This window comes from Ictidomys tridecemlineatus, chromosome 14, assembly GCF_052094955.1.
Source record: "Ictidomys tridecemlineatus isolate mIctTri1 chromosome 14, mIctTri1.hap1, whole genome shotgun sequence".
NCBI classification, from domain to species: domain Eukaryota; kingdom Metazoa; phylum Chordata; class Mammalia; order Rodentia; family Sciuridae; genus Ictidomys; species Ictidomys tridecemlineatus.
This window is the reverse complement of record NC_135490.1, coordinates 32,503,761-32,529,368: the sequence shown is the minus strand read 5'-3', so window position 1 is coordinate 32,529,368 and position 25,608 is coordinate 32,503,761. Positions and strand designations below refer to the sequence as shown.

Genomic DNA, 25,608 nt, shown 5'->3' with positions numbered 1-25,608 from the left:
TTTGACATATCATACATACATGGAATATAATTTCCCATTTTTATGGTTGTACATGATGTGGAATGACACTAGTTGTGTATTCATATATGAACATAGGAAAGTTATGACTGATTTAGTCTACTGTCTTTCCCATTCCTATTCCTCTCCCTTCCCCTCAATTCCCCAGGTCAAATCCAGTGAACCTCCACTCCCTCCCCGCCCCAGCACTCACCCCAACCCTTGCCTATTGTGAGTCAGCATCTGATATCAGAGACAACATTTGCCTTTGGTTTTGGGGTTTGGCTTATTTCATTTTCCATGATAGTCTTCAGTTCCATTAGGGTTTTATATTTTTATGACTCATTTTTGTGGTACTGAGGATTGAACCCAGTGGGGCTCTGTCACTGAGCCACATCATCAGCTCTCTTTATATATTTTTTTTAATTTTGAGACGCAGTCTAAGTTGCCCAGGCTATCCTTGAACTTGTGATCCTCTGGCCTCAGCTTCCTGAGTAGCTTGGATGACACCAGTTTTGAAAAATAGAGTAAGAAAACATCTCCTTAATGAAGTGACCTTTCTAACCTTTCTAGCTAAGTCACGTGGATCTGTGCACCCCCAATAGGATGGGATGTGTGTATTACATCCTGTTGTATGCTTCTCCCCAAACCTAACACCAATCTAAATCACGAGAAAATATCAGCTGTTATGGTTTAGATATGAGGTGTTCCCCAAAAGTTCCTGTTCCTGCAGGAATACTCAGAGGCAAAATGACTGGGTTATGAAAGCTGTAACCTACTCAGCCCATCCTAGTGTGAATGCACTGGGTGGTAACTATACTGTAGGGAGGTGGGGCATGGCTGGAAGGGTGCATCTTCCTTGTGATCCCTTCAAACTTCTCTCTCTCTCTTTCTCTCTCTCTCTCTCTCTCTCTCTCTCTCTCTCTCTCTCTCTCTCTCTCTCTCTCTCTCTCTCTCTTCTTCTGGACTTGGACTTGAGCTGTCTCACCTTTTGTCCTTTTACCAGAGCAATGGAATTGGCCATCTGTGGACTGAAACCACAAGCCCCAAATAAACTTTTCTTCCTCTAGGTTTTTGTTTTGTTTGATTTTGATACTGGGGATTTAGCCCAGGTGTGATTTTACCACGGAGCTACATCCCTAACCCTTTTTTATTTTTTTATTTTGAGACAGGGTCTCACTAAGTTGCTTAGGGCCTTGCTAACTTGCTGAAGCTGGCCTTAAACTTGTAATTCTCCTGTCTCAGCCTCCTGAGTTCCTAGGATAACAGGTGTATGCCACTACATCTGCTTCTAAGTTGTTCTTGTCAGGTGTTTAGGTCACAGTAACACAAAAGTTGACATCAGCTAACCCCAGAATGAGGAAACTTCTACGAATCAAGGTATAAAAGATAGAAAGGACTGAGGAATTGTCACAGACCAGAGTAGACTAGGGAGATATGGTGACTACATACTCTCCGGAACAAAGAAGGACATTGTTGAAGTCTGTGTAAAGTCTGAAACTGAGTGACTAGTAATGTACCAATGTTAATTTCGTATTTGGACAAATGTGCCATGGTTTTGTAAGATTTTAACATTATGGGAGATTGGGTGAAGGATGTATGAGAGTGTTTTATACTATAAATGTGTGTATGGATCTAAAATTGTTCGAAAGTAGAGTTCAGTAAAAGAAAAATAACATAGGAAGAACTAAGACAACTTCTTTTCCACAAAATCAAGTATCATACTGGAACAAGAATAAAATCATGTTGTGAAATTTCTCTTTATAGAAATATCTTTTGATGCCAAAGAAGACAATCATTTTTATTTACAGCGGGCAGATTGGTCTTCTAGCAGTGAAGAAGTTTGTAGTATCTGTTACCTTGCAATTTCTTCCAGATCTAGATTCCAACTTGATTGAAATTCAATTTAATTCATTTTGGGCAAAATTGGCTGATAATCTATTAATGCCAAGAAATAAATATCATATGGGCTATTTTGAAATATTTTTTATTTAGAATGTAACAATAACCTTTATTGTATTCTATAATCAAACTTAATGCAATAACATTTTTGGTATGAACATGAGTAATTAGAATTTTTTTAAAAACACATTTTTTCTATGTTGGTGATTAGAGCTGGGGCCTCACGCATGCTAAGCAAAGGCTCTACCACTAAGCTTCACCTTAATTCAGACAAAAACCTTTAAATAGTACTGATTCTAAATAATTTTGCCTGCTCACCCAGTTTGCATGGACTGACAACATCATTCAAAAATCCAATATTCTTGAGTAGCTTGTTCATGCAAAATACTGTGTAATATATTCAGTGAACTTGTCAGTCATGAGTTAAAAGCTCAACAAATATCATTTTAGACCAAATTCAGTGAATCATTTCAGATATAAAAGTGAGGTGCAAATAAATGTCTATTTAAATAAGCAGCACAACACATTTGTGCACAATTCTTAGATAAAACTTTTGTTCGTTCTTAAAAGGTCAGTATTATGTAGAGGACATAAAGTCCAACTATTCAAACAGACAAATAACAGATGAAACAGATGGACTCTGACCTGCCATAAAGGCCAAAAAATTCTCCTGACTATTTTGGCTCTTAGATTATAACAAGCATTAAAAAACAAAACAAAACAAAACTATGCTTCTGCTATTGTGGTTGTAACTTGCAGAACCTTATTCTTTTTCATTCTTGTATATTGACCCATCAAAGTCTACATCATAGATAATAGAATAATAATCTATAAAGCATCCATTTAAAAATAGGTCTGACAGACTAAGGACCATAAAACTAATTTGGGTTCAGTGCCCAGAGAAATCTCATATTGAGATAATCTTGACTTAAATAAATAAACTACAGCCACATATTAGCTAAACTTCTTGGTGGATTTCTAGTTAACTCAGTGAAGGCAGATAAATGTGTCCCAGCATTAGAACTGATTTATGCTGAACTGTAGAAAGGTCATCCATACCAAAATGATTTTGTGAGCTTGCATATATAAGACACCACGCAAGAGTGTTTACAAACACAGTTTAAAAATCAGTCATCCAATCACTGTGAGTTTCCAAACCATCTGGCTGGTCTTTGGTTTTTGAGTGAAACAGCTACAAAGTTCACTTCTGTGTTTTGCTCTGGTTACTCAATGCAAAAAGGAAAAAACGTGTTGACAAGAGATTGTAGAGATATAGGCAGACCTTTTCCTTTTTGCAGAGAGCATTCTTGGAGAAGTCCAAGGGGCAAGTGGGAAGGCTCTTCCTGCAAAGGGAAGAGCCAGCCTCTCGCTGTTGACCAAGTCCAGCTTTGGGCTCCACTCATGGGCTCTGAGAGTGTGAATGCCTTTGCCACTGTGGTGTTATGGTTTGGATCTGGAATGTCCTCCAAAAGTTTGTGCCTTGAAGGTTTGGTCTCCAATACAGTAGTGTTCAGGGCATGGAGTTTGGGAGATGATTGGGTCACAGGGCTCTGACCTCATCGATGGATTTATAGCTTAACAGGGAGGTGGTGGAAATTTTAGGGCGTGGGGACTAGTGGGAGGAAGTAAGCCACTGGAGTGTACCCTTGAAGGATATATTCCGTCCCTGGTCCCTTCCTCACCACCCCCCCACACCTGCTTCCTGACCACCATAAGAGGAGCAACATTTATTTTTTGAAACTGGGGATTGCACTCAGGGGTGCTTAGCCACTGAGCCACATCCCCATCCCCATTATATTTTTTATTCTGAGACAGGGTCTGGCCAAGTTGTTTAGGGTTTCCCTAAGTTGCTGAAGCTGGTCTGGAACACAGGAGAGTTTTACCACTGAACCACATCCCCAGCCCCTGAGTACAGTCTCTTACAAGAGCCTTCATGGAAGGCAAGGAAGGCCTCCTGCTAGAGAAGACAAAGGGAATACAGATGGTACGTGAATTAGCTCAGCAAATCCAAGGTGGTACTGAACTGGATTCAGCCAATCAGATGCTCCCAATGGGATGGGCCAGAGAGATGAAGGCTTCAAAGAAGCAGAGAGAAGGAAGGCAGCAGGGATACCCATCTCAGAGTACTGTGAAGGTCAGGGTACCAAAGGTAGTCAAGGGTAAAGGACCAGTGCTCAATGGTGGCCCAAGTGCTGGGCGCTGCTCACCTCTGTCTTTGCAGAATAGCTCTCCTCAGCCTCAGACACTTTCAATAGGCTCATGTGGCTTCTTGCTCCAGGAAGCTCCTTTGAGGAGGAATTTGAGAAGTGAAGCTTATCTGAGATCTTTCTAGAACCATTTCTCAGCTTTTGTGTCATTGTCTTGGGTGTTCCTCTCTCCCAGACAAAAGGGACAAGCTATCAGTTTTCTCTAGTGAAACCTCGCTGGTGGGTTCTTGTAGACAGCAGGTTCTGCCTTGCTGAGTTATTCATATTATATAGAACAGTAGTTTTCAGGCTGTGCTGAAACCGGAGTTACTCCATTTTGTAAAGCAGGAGTTCGACATCAGCTACTCCATTTTAAGTACATGTGCCAAGGCAGAATGACTCCCCACCTTGCTTATACAAGTTACCAACCACCATCTGCCTGGTACCACCATAAGGCACAAATTGATGAATAACTTTTTTTGTGCCAACTTATCAAACTAAATAAAGTTGTACCTGGACACATGGACATCCTGAATCATGTCAGGAACACCAGATGCAAACTCCTCACTGGAGACTCATAAAAAGAGGCGCTCCCTGAGACAGAACATGGCAGCACCCTGTACCCATTGCCTGGTCACTCATACTGAGCCTTGCTCAGGAAAATCACCACAGTGAAGAACTTTTGTTTTCCTGTCTCTGTGGGGTTTCAACAGAGCGTGGTTTCTCCTGCCCCTGATGACCATGCCCAGCCCACTCCAAGCTTACACCTGGAGCTGACACTCTGAAACTCTGGACTCTCTGCTTTGACGACTCTGTGGAACTGGTTTGTTAAAATCCTTATCTGACCACTTACAACGACTCTTTGATGGCATCTGTCTCTCTCTCTCTCTGCTTGTGCTCTTTGCTCGGCATCCTGCAACCTTGCGTCTGCCTCAAGTCGTTCTTAGTCTGTGACCTATTCATATACCATTGTGTGAAGTATGATGTGTGATTTGAGTGTTCTAGATAGGAGAAATTAACATTGGAATAAAAGAGCTTGTGTTTGCCTGGCTCATGACTATCAGGTGGCCTGCATATTTGATGGTGTAGCCTGTGAATTTATTGTTATTTAATAAATTGTGACATTGTGGAAAGAAACTCGAAAGTGTTTGGTCTATATTAATGACATATCTTACTCATGACAGTTCTCTTTGAACTCTAAGTTTAGTGACCAAGTTTTTATTTCTTTTCCTCTCACTTCTTAATTTTCTGTGTATACATATGTGAATGCAGGTGTGTGTATGTGAATACATGTGTGTGCATTCATGCACATGCATGCATGTATCTCTGTATGAGGTGTATGTGTGTATAGGTGTTTCTTACTCCTCAGACTTCTATGTTAAAGTCGGACCTGCAGTCAAAAGAGTTCACAAAATAGAAATAAAAATAAAAAAGAAAAGACGAAAGAAGCTTTAAGTGTACAAGTGCAATGCTGAATGTTTTCTCACTGCATTTAATAGTACCTTTTGGGACTACAACCCCAAAGGTAAGAATCACAACTTAAATAAATGTGTGTATTTGAAGTCTTAATAGGATTGCTTTCTTTGCATTTTTCAACATGAGGCATTTTAACCGTCTGTTAATTATTGTTTCTTTTCCTTTCTTCTCAAGCCACCATACCAACCTGCCAGAATTAACCTTACACCTCTGAGAAAACCTTCAATCAGCAGCTGATTCCTTAGTATTCAGAACTTTCCACTTCTTCAGATCTCCGCTGTTGATAGTAGACTGAAAAAAAAAATCACTGGCTTAAATTCTTTTTTTTTTTTTAATTTTTTTTCAGGTGTAGTTGGATACAATACCTTTATTTTATTAATTTTTATGTGGTGCTGAAGATCGACCCCAGTGCCTCACACGTGCTAGGCCAGCGCTCTACCGCTGAGCCACAACCCCAGCCCAACACTGGCTGAAATTCTTGGTATAGAATCTGAATTTACCGATTCTATCATTAACCAGCTGGGTGATTTTGGACAAGACACTGACTTTTCTCAGTGTTTCTGTGTCCTCCTCTGGAAAAAGAGGTGCTGTTTATAACAATACTTAAACCCTAAGGTTGTTTGAGTTTTAAATGAGTTAAGGCATGTGAAGTACTTCCATACTGTATGCCTGGCCCCGTGTATAATATGTTCTCAGGAAAGGCTAACTGTTGCCACTAGAATGCATATCCCTAAGTCATCCACGAGGAATTTCTTATTGCCTATTGTGGGTAAAACTGTGTCCCCAGCAAATTCACATGTTGAAGTCTCAATTACCAGGACCTCAGAATGGGACTGTATTTAAATTTAGAGTCTTTAAAGAGTTCATTAAGATCAAATGAGGTCAGGGCTGGGGATGTGGCTCAGTGGTAGGGTACTTGCCTAGTGTGTACAAGGCCCTGGGTTCAATCCCCAGCATTGGAAAAAATAAAGATAAAAAAAGAGAAAAAAAAAATCAAAAGAAGTTAAGTGGTTAGGCTCTAACCCAATATATCGGTGCCCTTATAAAAAGAGATTAAGGGGGCTGGGGTTGTGGCTCAGTCAGTGGTAGAGCACTTGCCTAGCACGTGTCAAGCCCTGGGTTCCTTTCTCAGCACCACATAAAAATAAATAAACAAAATAAAGGTATTATGTCCAACTACAACTAAAAAATAAATGTTTTTTTAAAAAAAGAGATTAGGATACTGACCATGTAGAAGGAAGACCATGTGAAGATATGGGGAGAAGGTAGCCAGCCATCTGTAAGCCAAGAAGATAGGCCCGCAGAAGAAGCCAACTAGGTTGATGCCTCCATCTTGGGCTTCTTCTAGTCTCCAGAATTATGAGAAAGTACATTTCTGCTTTTTAAACTTCCCAGTCTGTGATGCTAATGTTTTGGCACTTTGTTACGACAGTCCTACCAAATTAATACACTGCCTAACCTCAAGCTTTGTCCTTGCCTTCCCTGACCTTGACCCTTCTGTGCTCCCGGCTCTAGGTACTCCTCATATGGTCTCTGGTCTTTTTGCCACTTTCTTTGCCTCAGGATGTAAATGTTCCCCAGGTTCTTTCCCAGCACTCTCCTCTTTCTTTTTCTACGGTCCTCAGGAAGTTATTATTCACTCTCCTGGTTCCAGCTGCCACCCTGTGCCAAATAATTCCAAATCTGGGATTATTAGGTCTGGTTTGACTTCACCTGAGATTTGTATTGACTTTCCACATGTCTGTTGACATCCTCACAGTATCTTACTACGATAGCCCCCCGTTATGGTCTGGATATGAGGTGCTCTCCAAAAGCTCCTGGTGTGGCAGCTCGTGCCTAGAACCCCAGCCACTTGGGAGGCTGAGGCGGAGGATTACAAATCCAAGGCCAGCCTCAGCAATTAAGCAAGACCGTATCTCAAAATGAAAAATGAAAAGGACGGGGGATATAGTTTCATGATCAAGCACCCCTGGGTTCAATCCCCAGTGCCAAACAGACAATGAAAGAAAAAAAAAATGAAACAAACAAGCAAACAACTTGGGGGTTAATGCAGGAATGTTCAGAAGTGAAATGATTGGATCGTGAGAGCCGTAATCTAGTTAGTCCATTCTAGTTTGAATGGAATGGGTGGTGACTGTAGGCAGGTGGTGGTGGCTGGAGGAGGTGGGTCACTAGGGTCATGCTCTGGAAGGGTACATCTTCCCTGTGACCCCTCCCCCTCCCCTCTCTCTGCTTCTTGGCTTCTGTGAATGCAGCAGCTTACCTGTCAGGATGTTCTGTCTCCTCTTGGGCACAAGGAGGTGGCTCACCATGGACTAAGTCTCTGAAACCATGAGCTAAAATAAACTTTCCCTCCTTTGACTTGTTCTTGTCAGGTATTTTTGTTACAGTGATGAAAACCTAACACTGTCCCCTGCAATCAAACTCACTGTCTTTTCATCCATACTTTTGCCTCCTGGCTTGACTTTTTATTATCTTCTTAGTGACTCAAGCTGTGAAATCATTCAATCATCATAGATTTTCCTCCTTATTGTCCTTCGTCCCCAAGACCTATAATTCATTTTCCAGTTTCATCAGTTGTTGACCTCACAGATAGTAATCATTTATATTCTGCAAACATGTTGCCCTTGTCTTGTGTAGATTATAAAACTTCCCTTCAAAGTAGATTCCGTAAATTGCTTAGGGCATTGATAAGTTGCTGAGGCTGGCCTTGAACTTGCAATCTTCCTACTCAGCCTCCCAAGTAACTGGGATTACCGTAGTATACCTCCATGCCATGCCAGAACTCATCATTTCTTGCCCAGTTATTTTGCAATTTCTATTTTCCTTATCTTTGGTTTCAGATTTTATCCTTCAAAAATTTTCCCCCTTAAAACACGAAGATATTATTTTCCTCTTAAAATATCTTCGTGGTGCTTCGATGCCTAATTTAACAAATTACTTCTGTTGGCCTTCACCATGTTCCATGATCTTTCCTTTTCAGGTTTAGAGGATATTTAAAAAAATTTCTGGCATCTACAAAATCATCCAGTCACTTTATACTACTGCCATATAAGACTATTTGAGAATCAGTGCAGGTTGTTGACCCCACAGATAGTAATCATTTATATTCTGCAAACATGCCCTTGTCTTGTGTAGATTATAAAACTTCCCTTCAAAGTAGATCCCATATGGCAAATAAAACAAAGGAGAATTCTAATGGTTTTCATAAATGTTATTTTTTTTCTTGATAGTGGAAATTGAATTTATGTGTGCTCTAGTACAAGCTACATTTCCAGTGCTTCTTATCTTTATTTTATTTTATTTAAATTTTGAGACAGTGTATCATTAAATTGCTAAGGCTAGCCCAGAACTTTCGATCCTCCTGCCTCAGCCTTTGAAGTCTCTGGTATTACAGGTGTGGGTCGCCTGGTGCTATTTTTAACTCCATGGAACCTCATCACATCTTATCCAGGTAAGTTTGCAGAACTGAGGATAATTATTTCAGTGAATGTATCCCTTACTCACCTTAGGTTTATTATTTATTTGGTACCAAGGATTGAATCCAGGGCCCCTTAACCACTTAGCCACACCCCCAGCCCTTCTTGTATTTTATTTAGAGACAAGGTCTCTCTGAGTTACTTAAGGCCCTGCTAAGTTGCTGAGGCTGGTTTTGAATTCATGATCCTCCAGCCTTACCCTTCTGAGCTTCTGGGATTACAGGTGTACACCACCCCACCTGGCTACCTTAAGTGTATATCTAAAACTTCAAGATGCCATGTCCTGTACTCACTGTTTTCAATGGTCCATACCCAGTGCCACTCCTTGGAAAATGTCAAGCATGCAAGACTCCAGTCCACTGCAATCAAATCATTTCCAGTGAGGTTAATGATCTGTAAATTGCTAACTTTCTGGAGTGAAATCCTTACCCATATGAAAAAGAAATGGAATCTCACTTTAATCTTATCCTTGGGGAACCCAAGATTTGCAGGTTCACCATTACAGATGTTCAGTAAACAGAGGTGAAAGTTGGTAGAGACAGGGAGATCTGTTTGGGGCGTATAGTTTTGGAGATTTTCACCTGCAGGAGAGAAAGTAAACTGTGATGTTGGATGTAGTACTAGGCTCAGCTAAGAGTGCAGAAGAGGAGGTCTTGAATCTGCAGTGTGCACACAGAGAAAGGAGAAGTCAAGGAGAGACTCTGATCACCCAGGACAAGTGTTGCAGCAATCAGTTCTGAGATAAGTGAGAGGGAAAAAGCAAACAAGGCTAAGCATGTAGCTTAGTGGTAGAGCACTTATCTTGCATGTGTGAGGCCTTGGGTTTGAGCACCCGCACCACAAAAAACAAAAATACATACATACTTCTCATTTAAGTTTCCCTTCTTCTTAAGAGCTTATCCAGATCTTTGTCCATGGATCCTAAAAATATTTTGTTTTATGTTCCAATTACTTGCTTTAAACTTTCAAGCTATGTTGGTATCATTCTTTAACGAGGTCTGAGATGAGATTTTTTTTAAAGAAAGGGTTTCTTTGGGGACAACTAAATATAGTTTTTAATCTGTCTTACTTGATTTTTATTTTAGTAATACCCAGAGGAATATTCATGTATGAATAAGCCTGAAATAATAAAGTTTGGAATAACTGTATTTTGAGGAAATAGGTCAATTCACAGCTACCATTAAAAAAAGGTAACATCTTGTAGCAATAGTTCTTTCTGAATATTGGCCATCAAAACTATTGTTACGTCACCATTTGATGTACTTAAAAATTTTTTTAGTTGTAGATGGACATAATACCTTTATTTTATTTATTTATTATTTTGTGGTACTAAGGATCTAACCCAGTGCCTCACACGTGCTAGGCAAGCACTTACTGCTGAATTACAGCTCAGTGTATTTTTTTTAACTTTATATTAATGGCTGAGATGTAGAAATACAGTTTGGGTAATTTTTGAAGAATAAATGACTTTAGATTAAAATATGTGGGGAGTTAAAATTCCATTAATATTACTTCAGCTGTACTTCACTTGATTTGAGAAAAGCCATGCTAATTCTTGCTAAATTATGAACATCTTGATTAAAGAACATCCATACCCCAAAATCTCTTTTATTTATAGACTGGTTTCTCCAGTCCGCTCAGGTTTTACCTGGGACAACTAAGGGGTCATGAGATAATGCTGCCACCTGGTGGTCATTGTGGGGAACTAACATCTACCCCCAAACTACTCTGGGGCTCCTCCTACATGAGTTCAGTTCAGTTTTGTTCTATTCAATTAACATTTACTGAGTTTACCTGAAGGACAAGTGTTGTGGTAATTACTCCAGGAATGCACCTGTCTTTGTTTTTTCTTGGTGTTTTGACTTTTTCAAACTTAGTTTATTTAATCTCACGCAATTGTTTTCTGGGAATTCATATTCTTTGTTGTTGTTATTTTTGGTACCAGGGATTAAACTCAGGGGCACTCAACCCCTGAGCCACATCCACAGCCCTAATTTGTATTTTATTTAGAGACAGGGTCTCACTGAGTTGCTTAGCACCTCACCATTGCTGAGTTTGACTTTGAACTTGTGATCCTCCTGTCTCAGGCTCCTGAGCTGCTGGGATTACAGGTGTGCGCCATGGTGCCCAACTCATAATCTTTTTAAAAAACTCTCTGGCCACCTTTCTTTTCTCAGTTCTTGCTTAGCTCCCTGTTTCTCTTCTTTCTAGAATTCCATTTTTGTACCAGCAATGACGCTAAATCCTGACTTTAAAGCAAAAGTGTTATGCTATTAGATATTTTTCCAAGGATAAAAGGAAAAATCACAAATTTTATGATCTGCCTCCCAACTTCTAAAGGCTTTGTAAGGTCCAGAGTTCTACAACAGCCCCCTTTTGTCTTCTTATCTAATTGTGTTGCCTACATGGCTTTTACCCACTTTTTTCCTGAGGCCCTAACCTTGAAAAAAAGTTTTCTTTTTTCTTATTCATTTTCAATTTTCTAAAATAATAAATGTCACTTTTTACTATTTACTTTCTTTCCATAAATAGAGATCATTTCAACTCATGGTGGGCTATGTTCTTAAGATTATTTGTGAATCTAATCATTAGTGATAAAACTTTTTAGGGAAAATTCATTCTGAGTTCAAACAAGTAAGCTTAAAAGCTTTTGAAATGCAATCTACTTCAACATGACAATTTTCTGCAATTGAAAAAGAGATAAATCAGAGCTCATTTTGTTTATAATAGAAAGAGATTTGTTACTTCATAGAATGATTTATCACAGAATCTCTAAATAACACATTCTTCTCAATGCATTTAAATTATGATTCACTTGTAAAGTACTTAGAAGCAGAAGTAGTTATAAATCCAGTGAAGAAAAACATACATAGAACGGAGGAAAATTCAAAGAATTTGGAGAAATTTCACAACTTCAGATTCTGTTATTTATTTATTGTAGTACTAGGAATTGAACTCAGGAGTGCTCTGCCAACTGGGCTATATTCCCAGCCCCTTTTATTTTGAGAGAAGGTCTTGCTGAATTGCCCAGGCTGGCCTTGAAGTTGAGATCCTCCTGTCTTAGCCTCCTGAGTTGGTATGATGACAGGCCTGTGCGACTGCCCCTGGCCAGAATTCTGTTAGCTCCACTAAATGTGAATATATTTGAAATATTTTTCCTTGCAGCAAAACAATTGTAAAGATTAATATAATAGGACATAGTAACCATCAAAGAAATTCCTAGAATTCTTGGTGGGATTGTTAAATTAAAGGGTATGTACATTTGTAATTTGGTAAATGATGTCAAATTTCCCTCTGTGGAGATTATATCAATTACTTTTCTAGTTTTATTCATTTTTTTAACCCCAAGTACATTATCATTATTGGTTTGTACAATCAGTATTTGCTAGATTTATCCACACATTTATAGCTTACTGGGTTCTTCATTCCTTCCTCTCCTCTGGCCCTCCATATGGGATAATTTTCATTTATTTGTTTATTTTTTTGTACCGGAGATGGAATGCTTGTACCGGAGATGGAATCCAGAGTCTTGAGCATGCTAAACTGTGCTTTACCACTGAGATACATCCTGTCCCTCTTTTTTGTTTCTGTTTTTTTGAGATAGGATCTCATTATGTTGCCCAGGCTGTATTTAAAGTATTGTAGACCTTCTTATTCCATTATAAAGGTCTTTTAACCTCATTTCTGTATTTTAGACCTCCGTCCTACATCATAGATAATTTCTTCTGACCAATATCCAGCTCACTAATTTTCTCTTCAGCTCTTTCTAGCTTGCTGTTAAACTGTATTTGGGTAATTAATTTCAGTTACGGTTTTTCATTTTTAGAAGTTCTTGGTTTTTAATTTCATTAATGTAATTTTACAGTCCTTGTTTCGTAGAAATATTTTCAAGCTAGTCTTATTTTTTAATACATGCAATTCATTTTTTTTAAAGAGAGAGTGAGAGAGGAGAGAGAAAGAGAGAGAGAGAGAATTTTTAATATTCATTTTTTTTTTTTTAGTTCTTGGCGGACACAACATCTTTGTTGGTATGTGGTGCTGAGGATCGAACCTGGGCCGCACGCATGCCAGGCGAGCGCGCTACCGCTTGAGCCACATCCCCAGCCCCAATTCATTTTTTTAAAAAAAGTGTATGTGCCTGAGAATTCCGTATCTGTCTGGCAGCCATGAAAATGTGCCTTTCAGATCTTTGGACTCCAGGGAGCACTCACGAATGACTCGTGGCCCCGGCTACACTGCTCCTATATTCACTACACATTCTTGTGGAAATTGTGTTGGAGATGGAACCCAGGTCCCTGAGCATTCTAGACCTGTGCAGACCTCAGGCTGCTCCTATCCAGGCTGAGCACAGAAAGGATTCCGGGGGATGCCTGTTTCTGAAAGATGTGGGGCTTTTCTGATGGGTGTCTTTGGTTCAAGGTTTCCCCATCGTTTAAGACTCTTTCATCTAACCTCCCTTAATTCTCTTCTGCACAGAGCTGCATTGTATTATGATGGTTCCTTCTGGCTCCATTGGCAGCCCCCTTATTTTCCCTGACAGGCATTTCCCCTAGTGAACTCTTCTTGCATGTCGAATCCTGTCTTTTTAATATATATATATTTTTCAGTACTAGGCATGGGACCCAAGAGTGCTTTATCACTGAGCTACATCCCCTGCCTTTTTTGTTTTTAATTTTTATTGTATTTATTTATTTTTTGGTGGTACTAGAGATTGACCCCAGGACCTCGTGTATTCTAGGCAAGCACTCTACCACTAAGCCACATCCCCAGCACTTATTTTTTTGAGACAGGACCTTACAAAGTCGCCCAGGCTGGCCTCATACTTGGAATCCTCCTGCCTCAGCTTCCCAAGTCACTGGAATTACAGGCATGTGCCACTGAGCTCGTCAACCCTAATCGTGTTTTGATTAGGAATCTGGACTAACACAAATGATACTAGGAATCATCTGAGAAAACAGATGGTAATTGGGGTTTTGAGAGTGCTTTAGGTGAGCCATGGGGAGGCTCTCTTGGTTGGTAAGCGGGGCACAAATAATCCCCCCGCACTAGGTAGAGACTTAATTACTAAAATTTTCACTAAGAGTGAATTGAAAAAAAAAAAAAAGTTCCAGGGAAGACTCTGTGGAGAGGCAGACATTCAAAAGCTAGGAGTGGAGAATGGGGTACAGTGTCTCCAAAGTCAGCAGCATTGCCTGGCGACTGCCAAATTATACTGATGCCCTACAGGGGATCATGAGAAACTGGGGCCATTACAAGTGGCTTATGGCTAATCATAGGCACGTCAGTGGCATCATGCAAAGGGCCCCTTCTCTCTCGCACTGGTGGGATATGTGTGGAATCCGCATGGTCCATTTAGGGGCATCCTGGTAATCCCTTTGCCCTGTTGGAACTGTGAGTGGACACATGCAATAGGCCCATCCTGAGAAGAGTATGATGATCCCCTAGGAATGAAGCATTGGTCCTTATCACTGGGTAAGCCTCCAGGAAGTTGTGGAGACAGTGACAGTGGCAGCAGAGAAACCAAGAGCAATGATAGGGACCTGACCTTCTTCTAAGTTTCCTCTTAAGAATAAATGCTCACGGGGACCAAAGAGCAGCTGCTCCCTAAAGCCATGGGAAGAAGTAGGTCTGTTCTGTATGAGAGTTGATGGGCTCAAGAATCCTCTTCTCAGATCGCCAGTGACAGGGAGAATAATTACTGATGGCCTTGATTGCTGTGCTTTAAATTCATCTCACTTCCACTTGTTGCTTCCAGCTAATGACCGGGTAGGACAGGGACGCTGAAGCTGCTCTATTTCTGGCAAACACAAAATGCTTCTGATGGGCAACTCTGGCTTGGGAATTTCTCATGGGCCCCCAGAAATTTTCTTAGAATTGCAGCTGCAGTCCAGCACTCTTCTATCCAACTCCTCCCACCCCCCACTTTGTTTTTCACAGAGGCTAACCCTGCATCACAGTCTGAAGGCTCTCTCCTGGATTATACTCATGTTTTCCCCTCACACTTATTTTCTCTAATAGATTCCTTGCACATTGAACTCCGTCTTGGTGTCTGCTTTCCATTTGGAGCTGACAGCTCTGTTGTTGTCCTTCACGACAACTTGCTTCTTTGTGTCTGGTTATCTTTGACTGTGTGTTGGTCATTTTCATTGCCATTGACATACTGGGTTAGGGACTGGCTCAGCGAAAGAAGCAGTTGACTAGCATGAGGGAAGCCCTGGGTTGAATCTCCAGTATTGAAAAAAAAAATTATTTTCCTTTGAGAAATTTCCCTACAGTCTGAGATAAAAATTTTCCTCAGAAAAATATTTTCATTTGCTTCTGCTAAGCACCTGGGAATACTGCTGGTCTAGGGACACTGTAAACCATGTTCTTGGCTTCAGGTTCCCTGGGAATTGTCAGGTGACATCAACCTGAGGGAGGAGTGCTTTACTCTGTTTAGTATTTCCCTGAAAATGCAGCTCTTTTCAGGCTTCCATCTTGTGTTGACTCTAGGCTTCTGTTTCTTTTCTCTTGCTCCCTTTTGCTTTCAAAATGAAAATTTACATTTACCAGGGTCAGTAGGTACTCTAGGCAAAAATGCTCTTTATATTCTACATACCATTCTGGGTTTCTTTTTTCCTTCCAACATTTACATGGTTGTTTCTTATTATCGTATCAGACTTTCAAAAATATTTTATGTAAAATTTTTATTTATTTATTTATTTTTGGTACTGGGGATTGAACCCAGGGATACTTAACCCCCTAAGCTGCACCCCCAGATGCTTTTATTTTTTATTTTGAGATAGGGTCTTGCTAAGTTGCTTAGGGCCTCAATAAGTTGCTAAGGATGGCTTCAAACTTGCAATCCTCCTGTTTTAGCCTCCCAAGCTTATTGGATTACAGGCATATGCCACCATGCCCTGAAGTAGAATTTTTAGGTGTTTTCATTTGGAGAGTTGGTCTAAGTGATCTAGCCTATCATTACCAGACAACAAAGGCCTGATGTGTTTGTTTTACCCACATGAACCTTACAATCATCTCGTCTAATTGCTAGACAAATTTTTGTTGGGTTTTATGGTGGGAGGCCGACTAGCATGTGACTGTGTCTGTCTCCCCTTGTGATTGGTGTGGCATCGTCGTTGGTCACTCTGTGATCTGGTTGCCTAGGGAACCCAGACAATAGCCCTGATCTTTAGGGTTCGGGTGACTGTGTCTTCGTGCATGGGCGTGTCTTCCTATAGCCCCATGAGTGGACCTACACTCACCTGTTCCTTTGTGATATTAGCCCTTGCCCTGTTTGGGATAGAATGTTCCATGGAAACACCCTTTATGTGTCCCCTTCTCTTACTGTGCCCTTGGGTGTGGCCTTCCTAGATGTCAGTCAACCTGCTGAAGCAGACATCATGAAGCTGGCCTCAGCCCCCTGAAACCTGACCCCTTGCCTCATTTGAATAACTTCTCCTCAATAAAAGGGGTCAACTCTCCTCTCTCTCTTTCTGCGGACCCTTAAGAGGAGCCTTCACAGCACCCCCAAAGAAAAAGGTATTTCTGTCTCTTGTGTGGTGACTTCATGTGGCCCCGTTAGCCCAGTTCCCCTGGAGTGACCCCTGAGTGTTTTAGTTGCGAGCAACCCAACAATTGGCGTCCCTGGGTGGGCGAAAAGTTCTGAGTGTTTATGTCACAGGGAACGTGACATTTTACTGTTTTTTTTTTTAACTCAAAAATATTAATTGCTCATAGTTATGATCAATGGCATTTATTGACATATTTTCCACTCTTCACTATGAGTCTTGTCACTCATGCTTTTCCACTAACACCAGTGTCTTTTCTGCTGAGGTGCACCTTTCAATATTCCTTTTAGCACATTTTTGAAAGTGTGCTTAATTTGCTGTCATAGCTGAGTGAAAGTTAAGCTGGGCATAACATTGTAACTTGACAGTTATTTTTCTCCAGCTACTTAAAGATATTATCTTATTTTACTCTGGCATCTATCTATTCTTGCTGCCAATTATTGAACTTTTGTACATAATCCTGTCTTTCATCTTTGATAGCTTTTGAGACTTGCTCATTATCTTCATGTCCTTTAATTTCATACCATTGTTTCTCAGTGAAAACTTATCCTTATCTTGATGTTACTCAAAGTTTTTTTTTTCCTTTTTGTTGCTAGGGATCCAATCCAGAGCCTCACTCATGCTGGACAAGCACACTACATGCCCAACCCTTTTAATTTCCTTCCTTCTTTCCCTCTCTCTCTCCTTTCTCCACCCCCTCTCTCTTAGTACAAGAGATTGAATGCAGGGTGCTCTAAGGTTGAATTACATCCCTGGACCTTTTTATTTTATTTTAGGACAGAGTCTCACTAAGTGGCCCATGCTGGTCATGAACGTGCAATCTTCTTGCCTCAGCCTCTAGAGTAGCTGAGATTCCAGATGTGTGCCACCATGCCTGGCTCAAGGTTTACTCTCAATGTGAAGTCACATTCCATCTTCAGTTTTTGACTATTCCAATATGGTTTCTTTTTTTAAAAAAAAATTTATTTTTTAGTTGTAGTTGGACACAATATCTTTATTTTATTTATTTATTTTAGGAGAACCCAGGGCCTCACTCATGCTAGGCGAGCACTCTACCGCTGAGCCACAATCCCAGCCAAATATGGTTTCTTTGCCAGTCTTTCCATTTTCATCTTCTGGCCTATGTTAGAATTTTGCAAAGTTCTTTAACATTTGGGGGAGGGTTACTGGGGATTGAACCCAGGGGTGCTTTATCACTGAGCTACATCCCTAGCACTTTTATTTTTTATTTTTTTTAAAAAATATTTATTCTTTAGTTCTCGGCGGACACAACATCTTTGTTGGTATGTGGTGCTGAGGATCGAACCCGGGCCGAACGCATGCCAGGCGAGCGCACTACCGCTTGAGCCACATCCCCCTTTTATTTTTTATTTTGAGACAGGGCCTTGCTAAATTGCTGAGGTTAGCTTGGAACTTGTGATCCTCCTGCCTCTGTTTATCAGCTATGTGAAATTAAGCAAGCAAGTTAACATCTGTGAGTCTCTGTTTTTCACCTGTAACATGGATAGAATCAAATTTGCCTCCACGTAATTGTAATGACCAAACTAGATGATCTATGAAAAGCACTTAGAGCAGTGCCTAGTACCTAGTTCCATAGAGGTTAGCTGTCCTTGTCCCTCCTCCTCCTTCTACCCCTCCTTCTCTTCCTCCTGATGTACTGGGGATTGAACCCAGGGGCACTCTACCACTGAATTAAACCTCCTGTCCCCCGTGGTATTTATTTTTATCTTGAGACAGGATCTCATGAATGAAGATGGATCCTTATTTTACACCATGTAAGATACCCAGACTGGCTTAGAACTTGCGAACCTTCTGTTTCAGCTTCCTGAGTTGAGGAGATTATAAATGTGTGTTACCAGGCCCAGGTCATCCTTGTAATTTTTAATGGTTATAAAATATTCCCCTGTAAATCTATGTCATGATTTGTTAATTGCCCACTGATAGTTATTTTAAGTTTCTTCTATGATAAAAATCTGGTTAATTCATGGTGAAAATGTGCACCAATAGAATCTCTTACATGCGGTTCATGGGAGCATAAATAAGAATTAAGCTGGGTTGAAGATGTAGCTCATGGTAGAGCACCTGCCTAGTATAGAAGAGGTTCTGGGTCCCATCCCCAGCACCATATGAAAAAAAAATGAGGTGTAAACCTTTTGGAAGATAGTTGGGGGGCTGGGGATGTGGCTCAGCGGTGGAGCGCTTGCCTCGCACACGTGAGGCACTGGGTTCAATCCTCAGCACCACATATAAATAAATAAATAAATAAGTGAAATAAAGATATTTTGTCCATCTATAACTAAAAAAAAATTTAAGAAAGATAGTTGGGCATTAAATTGTAAAGTTCAAGATAAGCATATTAATTCCAATCCCAGGCATATATATCCTAGGGAAACTGTTGTACCGCAGGGTAAAGAAATATCTGTAAGAATGTTTACAGCCGTATTGTTCTTAGTCCCAAAAGAAAAGAACCGAATGTGCAACTACAGTAGACTGGATAATATGGTTCTGGAAGAAAGCGAACTTTTATTACATGCAACCTGGTAAAATATAAGCATAAATTTGAGGAAAAGGTCATATCTTAAGTTTCATTTGGAATCTCCAGAAACCTCAAGTAGCCAAAACGATTGTGAAAAAGAACAAAGCTGCAGGTCTCAACTGCAGTGTCCTCATCTGATTCCTAATGCTCCTGTCCCCAACCCATAAGTCCTTTTCTTTTATATTGGCATTTTTGGGTTCTTGTGTTGCAGTGATATTTACTTGTACATTGCACACAGGTGTGGTGGAGCATGCCTGTAATCCCAGTTTACTGAGGAGGCTGAGGCAGGAGGATCACAAATTGGAGGCCAGTCTGGGCAACTAAGTGAAACCCTATCTCAAAATAAAAATAAAAAGGGATGGGGATGCAGTTCAATGGTATAATGCCCCAAGATTCAATACCCAATACCTGACTCCCCTCAAAAAAGTCCTGATTTAAATAGGGCCACAATGGTGCATGCCTGTTATCCCAGAGGCTCAGGGGACTGAGACAGGAGGATTGTGAGTTCATAGCCAGTCTCAGTAAAATGGAGGCGCTAAGCAACTCAGGGCTGGGGATGTGGCTCAAAATAGGGCTGGGGATGTGGCTCAGTGGTCTAGTGTCCCTGAGTTCAATCCCTAGTACCCCTCTCCCCGGCAAAAACAAAACAAAACAACAAAACAACTTACTACAAGACTGAAATAATCAAAATAGGCTAGTATTAGTATAAAAGCACATATCTAGACCAATGGAATGGAATAGAATAGAGAGGCCAGAAATAAATCCTCACATATATGGTGAAATGATTTTTGATAGGGTGCCAAGATTTAACGGGGAAAAGACAGTCTCGAGAAACAGTGTTGGGGGCTGGGGTTGTAACTCAGTGGTAGAGAGATTGCCTTGTAGTGTGAGGCACTGGGTTCAGTACTCAGCACCACATAAAAATAAATAAATAAAATAAAGATATTGTGTCCATTTATCAAAAGAAAGAAAGAAAGAAATAGTGTTGGGAAAATGGGAGGTTCACATTTGCAAAAGAATGAAGATGGACCCTTATCTTATACCATGTACAAAATCTAACTCAAAGACAGGGTGTAAAACTCTTAGAAGAAAACTAGGAGACATCTCCATGACATTGGATTTGCTAATGATTTTTTTTTGGATATCATATTCAAAGCATAGACAACTAAAAAATGTAAATAAGTGGGATGAAATCAAAATTTAAAACTTCCAGGCTGGGGGGATGTAGTTCATTGTGATATAGCACTTGCCTAAGATGTATGAGCTCTTGGTTCAATCTCCAGTCTGGCCAAATAAATCAATAAATCATCTGTGCCTTAAAGGACACAATTGGCAAAGTGAAAGAATGACCTAGGGAATGAAATAAATATTTGCAACTCATATATTTGATAAGATACTCATATTCCTAATATACCAAGAACTCCTACAATACAACAACAAAAGCCAAACAAACCAATTAAAAAATGAGCAAAGGTCTTGATTAGACATTTCTCCAAAGAAGACATACAAATGGTCAGTAAGCATATGAAATGAAGCTTGACATAATTAATCATTAAGAAATTACGAATCAAAATCACAGTGAGGTACACCTCACACCCATTTGGGATGGTGGCTGTAAAAAATACAGATAATAATAAGTGTTGACAAGGATTTGAAGAGATTGGAATGCTCATGTCTTGTTAATGGGAGAGCAAAATGGCAAAGCCATTGGGGACGTTTGCTTGCTGTCAACCCCACAGTCTTCCACCTACACATGCTAGGATTTCTCTCTCCAGTCTCCCTGGTGACTTTGGAATTGGTCAGTCTCTAGCAACAACAGTGCACAACCTTGACCCAGGAGGTGGAGACTGCAAGGTGGAGACCACTCTGGAGAGGATGGGGGCTTGCATTTTATTTAGGCATCTTGGAGGCACTTCATTCATAATTCCTTAATACCTAAAGAGCATCAAATAACAAAATAAGTCCCGACTCAATAGGATAAATACTGTATGATTCCAGGTCGATGAGGCACCTAGAATTGTCAAATCCACAGAGACAGGAGGAAATAGAGCCTTGGTTGCCAGGATATGGGGGAGGAGGAAATGGGCAGTTAGTGTTTAATGGGGTAGTTTCTATTAGGGATGATGAAAAGGTTCTGGAAATGGATAGTGGTGATGATTGCAGAAAAGTGTGAATGTACTTAATGCACCGAACTGTATACCTAAAAGCTGTTAAAATGGTTAGCTTTTCTGTTTTGCATATTTCAGCACAATAAAAAAGGTCAAGTGAATTTCTTTAAACTTAATTATTTAGGGCAATGCAGAAAAGAAAGACATGCTTTAAATATAACTAACTCAGAACTCTTCTCTGAAGTGCTTCTGGTGACTGGTCAGGCACCATCAGTATTACCACCCACAAGAATTTGCAGACTGCTTTCTTGCCACCTTATCTGAGAAGAGTGCTGTGCTCGCAGGTGAAAAATGACTTTGTAAATATTATTCATTAGTAACCAAGCAACTCTTTGCATTCCTAGAATATCAAGTAAAGAATAAACCACTTCAGATTCTCTCGAGTGACAAAGACAAAAGTAACATAAAGTATGTCTGAAGTGTTTAAAGAGCCAGATGCTCCCCGCTGGGGTGCAGGGACTGGAGAGCACAATGGTAAACACCGAGGATTTGGAGGAGGACATTGTGATAAAATATGGTAGAGCAATAATAGGATGAGTGGGCTAATAAATGAATCATAGCGACACACAACAATGAGGGTGAATCAATGCCCAGGGGGAAACAAGTCTGAAAAGAATAGAAACATTGTGATTTTACTTAAAACTCCATGTAAGGTTCATAAATAGGCAAAATGATTCTAAAGAACAAAGAAATTATTGCTCAAAAGTCAGGAGAGCAGTGGCCTCTTGGGGAAAGAGGAAAGAGGTGTGCCAAAAGACACTTGTCTGAGAGCTGTTCTGTGACAACTGTCCCATGCTATTTCTTGAACCATGGGTCATGGTTACACCTGCTTGCTTTGTAATTGATAAACTCTATGTTTTATTTTTTATTTAAAAAAATTTTTTGGGGGGGGTGCTGGGGATTGAATTTAGGGGCACTGAACCACTGACCACACAGCCAGCCCTATTTTAGAGAGAGGGCCTCAATGAGTTGCTTAGCGCCTTGCGATTGGTGAGGTTGGCTGGAGATCCTCCTGTCTCAGCCTCCTGAGCAGCTGGGATTACAAACCTTTGCCTCTGTGCGCTTCAAGTTCTATGTTTAAATCTATCACCTTGTTCAGAGCAATAATAAAAGCACAGAGAAGCCGCTCTGCACATGGCTGCTTTATCTAGTGTGGGGAAAAAGGAAGGGAGATCCCCTATGTTTTGTAAGGCAACTTTTCTGTGAGCTACACCACATTTTGAGAATGCCGAGTTTGTTGACTTAATTCTTCTCTTTATTTTGATCACTGCAGGGGCACATCAACAGGGGAGCGTTTTTTGGGTCTGTTTTGGTTTTTACTTTCTCTCTGAATCCCTTTTGCTCCTTGGCTATAAAGGGAGAATTGGGCTCAATAGTATACTTTTACAGATACTTTGATTAAAAACTACAAACAACAACAACTTGTGTGCGTGAGTGTGTATGCAAGGTCAGGTGGGGTGTACGTTTGACAGAAAATTAAGTCCTTTGGAGACTGCCGCTGTATATAACTTATTGCTAAAGACCTTTTGAAAAGCAATTTATCACTTAACGTGTTCAGGAGTTTGTAGTAGAATTCCACATGAGGATACCTGGTTTATAAGGTTCTTGGGAAAGGAACGTTCCAGAACCTATACTTGTAAACTATTGATGATGGCCTGTCTAGTGCAGAAACATCTAGTATGAATCAGTAAATATTTTAAATGTTCACAAGGAATCCATACTTCACGTTAGCAGAAAGAGACTTGTCCTGAAATTGTGTGTATGAAAAAAAAAATAAAGGAAAGATACAATAGAAACTCATCCATGAAAAAGTAACTGCTTGACCAGTTTTGAGAGAATCAGACATACGCTGGCTCACTGTAAAAGTTGGTGTTAATAGTTATTTAAAAGATTCTATTTAACATAACGTATTTTTGTATTTACTGAAGACTTTTGGGAGAGAGAAAAATTATATATGGTAATGTCACAGTGGGAGCCTTGATCTAAAAACGTGATCCTAATCCAGAAAGTAAAATTTTGTGAGGGGAAGTTGTAGATCCAAACCTCGTGCCTTGGAAGCTGTGGACCTAATATATTGCAAATCCTCCTTGAAATCATTTGTACAAATGATGGTAAAAATGGATCAAATATTCTCTCAAATGTAGACCCGACTGTTCAAGAAAGCATTACCCAGAGAACTCTCTAGAACTGAAAGCTGAAGTTATGTGCACATGGTCTGAAGGGAGAGCCCCAAGTATCCCTCAGAGTAGAGGGAAATGGGTTTTAAATTTCATGCAGGTACAAGAGTTAGGATTTGGGGCCTATGGTTGACAGGAGGTAGGAAGTGAGATGCCCCACATAAATCTGAAACCCTTGAAAGGCATTAGGCTCAGTAAAAAAACATGAGGAAAAAAACCATGGTCCCAGCCTAAGAACACTAATTTATGTTCATTTCTTGGCTTGGACATACCTGGAGAATGTGTTTACCTTAACAGACTCTTACGGAAATAACTATTTAATTTTACTCTTTAGGGAGAAGAAAATTGCTCTCAGGAGGAAAGATCAAGTTACAAGAATAAATCGAAAGGAAGGAAATGTATACATGTTTGGCTAAAACTACAAAACACTATGACAAATAATAACAAAAAACAATAATAATGACTGATTTGAGGGTTTAAAAACAATGTTGTAACTAAACACTGGAAAGCATTAACAAAGTTATGGAAGTTATGAGAGTTTAAAAACACCTTAAATCCTGGTGATGTCTGGAAAGAAGGTAAGAATATTGATTAATTTTTGGTTTTGTATCAAATGTCTGTCTTGAAAATTTAAGGGTAATTTCTGAAAGAATAAAAGTGAACAAACAACTTTAAAGTGAGTTGCAAATAAAAGGGAGGGATGATGGAAAGGGCTAATTTACTATGAGATGGGAAAGGAGAATAAGCAGCAAAGAAAAGCATGGGAAGTAGCACAAAATTAAGACAGTGGGGGTAAATCCAACATGTTACTTGTTCTACCTTTTTATTTTTTTGGTACTGGGGATTGAATCCAGGGGGGCTTTACCACTGAGCCACATCCCCAGTTTGGAGTCATACCTAAAAAAAAAATATCCTTATCCATACTAGTGTTGTGGACCTTATGTTTTCTTCTAGTAATTTTAAAGTTTCAGGTCCTACATTTAAGTCCTTAATCCGTTTTGAGTTGATTTTTGTATATGGCAAGAGATAAGAGTCCAGTTTCACTTCTCTGCATGTGGATAACCAGTTTTCCCAGCACTATTTAATGAAGAGATTGTCTTCTCCCTCATTATGTATTCTTGCCACCTTTGCCAAAAATACATTGATCAAAAAATGCCTGGATTGGAACTGGGCATGGTGATATGCACCTGTAATCCTAGCAATTTGGGAAGCTGAAGCAGAAGGATTGGGGGTTTGAGGCTAGCCTCAACAATTTAGCAAGGCCCTAAAGCAACTTAGTGACACCCTGTCTCAAAAGAATAACAATAATAATAATAATAATAATAATAATGGCTGGGGATCTAGCTCAGTTGTAAAGCTCGGCTTTACAATAAGAATGAAAAACAAAAACAAAAAATGAAACAAAACTCTGGGTTTATTTCTGGGCTTCTAATCCTGTTCCATTGGCACTTTGCTGTTTTGATTATAATTGCTTTATAATATATTTGAAGTCAAGTCATACGATGCCTCTATCTTTGTTTTTTAACTTAAGATTTCTTTGACTATTTAGGGTCCTTTTTTTTTTTTTGAGTTTATTATCCCCACCTTCACGAGGATTGGTGCATGCATCTGTCAAAATTGTACAGCTCACATTGGTGCATTTCAATGTAGGTAAATTTTAACCTGGAGCTACTGTGTGTGTGCCTGTAATCCCAACTACTCCAGAGCCTGAGGTGGGAGGATCTCTTGAGTCCAAGAGTTCAAGGCCAACCTGAGCGACCACATAGCAAGCAAGACCCACATAAGCACCTGGAACCATCTGAAGGAGAGTCTGTGTTGCTGCCCTGCTTGCAGGATGTTACTCTTCCTACTGAGCATGATTTCAGAGTTCTCAGTCCATATATACAGACCACTCCATAGCTCTGGGCTCCAAGTAGGGCAGAACATCATGGCAGAAAGGTGCGATAGAGGAAGAAAGCACCTCAGGACATTGCAACAGGGAGCAGAGAGATTATTTGGGGTCTTTAGTGGTTCCATATATATTTAAGGATTTTTTTCTATTTATATAAAAGATTACATTCAAATTAGGTAGGAATAAAAACATTTTTACTATATTGGTTATATTCTCTTACTGCAGTAATTGATATGAAATTAATAA

At 39.9% G+C, this 25,608-nt stretch overlaps 1 long non-coding RNA gene across 2 annotated transcripts; it reads right to left on the bottom strand.

The window, feature by feature from the left end:
- Nucleotides 1–1,740: 1,740 nt before the first annotated feature.
- Nucleotides 1,741–8,025, bottom strand: LOC144370326 (uncharacterized). 2 transcript variants are annotated; one of them, XR_013430304.1, is made up of 4 exons: nt 7,825–8,025; nt 5,749–5,852; nt 4,107–4,184; nt 1,741–1,935 (listed from the first exon to the last, which is right to left on the bottom strand). It is a non-coding gene; the product is annotated as an uncharacterized LOC144370326 (long non-coding RNA). The 2 variants fall into 2 exon arrangements; XR_013430303.1 differs by having other exon boundaries at nt 4,107–5,852.
- Nucleotides 8,026–25,608: the final 17,583 nt, after the last annotated feature.